The sequence below is a fragment of the Lepisma saccharinum genome, chromosome 30 (genome assembly GCF_977018435.1).
Source record: "Lepisma saccharinum chromosome 30, izLepSacc3.1, whole genome shotgun sequence".
In the NCBI taxonomy this organism is placed as follows: domain Eukaryota; kingdom Metazoa; phylum Arthropoda; class Insecta; order Zygentoma; family Lepismatidae; genus Lepisma; species Lepisma saccharinum.
The window spans coordinates 34,078,019-34,081,997 of record NC_139258.1 but is presented as its reverse complement, the minus strand read 5'-3'; positions in this window follow the sequence as shown (position 1 = coordinate 34,081,997).

Below are 3,979 nucleotides of genomic sequence, written 5' to 3'. Positions count from 1 at the left end.
AAAACCCTTGTCATTTCTTTCCTCAGACATGTCCTAGGTTTTGCTGTTCGGGTCTTCACTGCCAAAAGCTGATCTTACCATTTCGTGTCAAAATTCCAGACAATAATATAGAGTCCTGCAGCAACAATATGTGGCTTGTAACATACATAATTGTGAAAGCTTCTTCTCTTCACCGAATAAGGAGTCCCAGTAGTCTATTATTGACCTCCGGGGCGAGGTAGTTAGCGCAGCGCGCTTCGACAGCAGGGGTCCCGGGTTCGAATCCCGAGTAAGACATGGATGTTTATGTTCTGAATGTGAATGTGAAAAAATGTGGATCTGAGATGAGAAAAGCAGAGAAAATATGACATCGGACTGCCACGTAGTAAACTCAGGTTCGATTCTCAGTGTGAATGATTTCAAGCGGAAAATTTTCCAACATTGTCCTTGCATAAAACCAACACTGTGAATGTATTTGATCTATTTTTATAAAACTTTCACTGATACGCAATATATGCACTAATTTAATCAAACTTGCATATTTTAATTAATATTAGGTCTAAAGCAAAATATGGTTATTTAATACCATGTTTTCCAAAAAGATAATAATTAACAATATGGTCAACTTTTTCTATTTATATATATTTTTGTTGTTGTAACCCCAATGCAACGGTAGTATTTTCCTAAACTTGATTTCGTTTAAAAACTGCAGTCATGTTTGACTTATGATTTGCGGCATTTTTAGCCTTTGTAGACAGTTGCGGTAATTATGATAACTCATCTAGCTTGGGTAAAGAAACATTGTTTTCAGTTCATTTCAAGCTACATTGTATGTTTCGTGTATTTTTTCAACATATTGATTTTGACCAAAATTCAAAGTTTAGGACCTTTTTTTTAGGGAATTTATGTAATATCAGAGTATTTCGACTGAATTACTGTTATAGCTCTTTGATCGTTTCTTGATTCTCTTTTTCAAAATTTTGAGCCCAGATGCCTCCGATGGGGGAGCTAAAAAAATTATATTTACAGCGTAAGGATTACTCTATGACAGGTACCTGTGAAACAAAATTTCCAGATTGATATTTCATGGATAACAAACCTACAACAGGGGAGGGATTGTTCAAAAACAGGCATTTTACATTATTATCTACAAAGAAATGTTTGCTTTTTAATAATCATGTAATTAGAATTATTGTATTTATTAATTACATCATGCGAATGGCGTAATAAGTCCGTTAGTAGTGTTACGAATTAAATTTTCCTTTTTCTTTATCTCATTAGTTATGAAGAACTTCATACCGGCTCGACAAATGTCACAAGGTCTTTCAAACTAAAAAAAATAGACTGCTTTATGCCAAATTTAAGTCAGATTACGTGCCAGTAAGCAGTTTTTACCTGTTTAGACCACTACTTCAACTGCGACATTTGTCCGAACGGGAAGTTCACCGATTCTGGCCTATGTTAACTTATTCTTTATAGAATTACAACAAAATGGGTTGCTTTGTTATTTTATTGTAATTTTGAAAAATCCAATTATGTATAAAAATATGTTTTGTTACTATAATTAGCTACTTGTATTTGAAAGATATTGGTAAAGCCACCCACCTGCATTATGCAATGTGTTTTGAAGGCATATTGGTGGGTGGGTGGTGGTGGCTCTTTACATATTCATAGTCTCGGTTATTTATAGAGGCGATGCAGATCGTCTCTGCTCCCACGAAGTTGTATAGTAGAGTCCCTTGTACGTAGATGCACCTCATGCAGTGGGAGAGCCCACTTTCCTCACCCTCTCCTCCGGGAATCGAACGGCAGTCAAGCTCTCCTATCGACTGTCTTTATTCTCCCAAAAATAATTTTCGAAATAAATTATGACCGATTTTGAATCAGGTGCAGCACAAACAACATTGGAGATATTGAATCGGTAGAGAAAACCCGATTTGCAGGTTGTAAACTTATATTGGCTCCCGAGCGTTCGTGTATATAAATACAACCTCCCCCCAATTTTTTATAATTCTCTAGGCATTGAATTAATAATGAAGGTTAGTATATTGAATCTTTCACCCGAAATTCATTATAAAATTTTAAAATTAATTCTTAATGATTTATTGATTTGGTGTTTTAAGTCCACTTTATGCACAGTAAGGCTAATCGGGACTGGGCCAGGCATGGAACCCGGGATCCCTTGATTACAAGGCGACGACGCTACCACTTCGCCATCGAGGATGCTCAGTTTTTAATGGGGATGTAATTTAAATTACTAATATTACAAAAGCCTCCCCGCTATTTATTCCATCCTGTTTAATGATTACGAAAGATTGTTGTTTCAATTTAGCATGTAGAAGGATTCGAACAGGTGTACCAGCCAGATTATATCGGCGTTATCTTCTCTTCCAACGTTTCGAGCACATACATAGCAACAACATCTCATCCCTGAAGATGAGAGCAATGTATACGATGGAAGCTAACGCTGATTTGACCTCCCCTATTCAATTGACGTCGCCAGGTAAGCTACAACTCCTATGTAGAAGGGTGGAAATGCAAACGAGTTGGATGAGATAATTGAGGAAATTAATGAATGATAGCGTAAGTCTGATGAGATGGAGGGCAAAAAAATGTACATATGAAGATAAAGTGCCTACTGGCAAGAGCTAAATAGAATAAGATATTAGATGGAAAATACAAAAATTGATTTAGTAATAATTAGAGGTTATTGTAAGCGTAAAAAATTGATGAATGAAAAAATATGTTTTGATATGTTTAATAAGTTTTGATTAGGGTGCGGATTTATAGGCAATTTTTTCTATCTCTCTCTCTCTCTCTCTCTCTCTCTCTCTCTATATATATATATATATATATATATATATATATATATATATCATTACATATGTTTTGTGACTGCTGTTTGTCTACTAACAGTTCATACTGTGCTTCAAAAGCTGCTTACTTTTAGGGATACTTCATATCGAAGCAACACGTGTCTCTTGGTAACTGGCTCTCAGTAATAAATGCAATCAACCATTCAGCTTGTGTTGTCTGTTGCTTGCGTGACCCTCGGACTGAGTTATTTTTCATACCGTGCATCGTGTCGCCCTGGCCTGTTGTTCGCGCATGCACAGTGAATATTTTGCTTTAGACGGTGTGAAATATCCGTGTCGCTTGATTGAACGCAGGTTTGTGTGACATGTTATCCTACAACTGTGTGAAACGTGACAGGAACTGTTAATTTAAAGGAATGACATTTCTCTTTGTACATTGCATGAAATGAAACTGTGTATTTTCAGAATATCTGCATGTAATATTTCAGATTATTGAAATTACTAAAGGACAGGGGTTCGAGGCTGAGCGCTTGAGTATAAATTTCTCGTAAGTTGGGGTAGTTGAAATGTTTGTTTAATAGGGTTGGCATGGATCTCAGGATACCAATAATATAATTTTGAGAATAGCCCGCACTGCCCTAAGTCCTTACCTTAGTGATATTAGACGAACGTTGATTGGATTGTTCTCTAGACGAACGAGTATCTTTTTATCTTCGTATATTAAAAGCAACTATATTCAAGGTCTGGTGCTCAAATTTGCTGCAGATCGGAAGTATTCTTGTGGGAAATAAATATTTACAGTCTAACTCATAAACAGTGGGTGGATTTTCTTTACACCTACCATGAGATGGGTTGATGCCCCGACTACTGGAGAGGGATAGAGGAGTTTCTAGGAACGCAAACCCTTTCCGAAGATAAAATGGTCGCTACGCTGCGCCGCTGTTATTGTTGTTACTTTTATGACAGTTTTGCCATTCGCCGGCTTCACTGATCTTCAAATTTAACAAGTATTATTTATATATTTTATTCAATTTCTGTTATTTAGCGTAATTTTTTAGCCAACATCGGCTAATCGCGATGATGATGAAGGGACGCCACCAAGGTCTAGTATATTATTGTTGTTGTTGTTTCATTTACTGAGTTTTAATTGTTTCATCATTTCACAATTTGTAATATGTAAATAT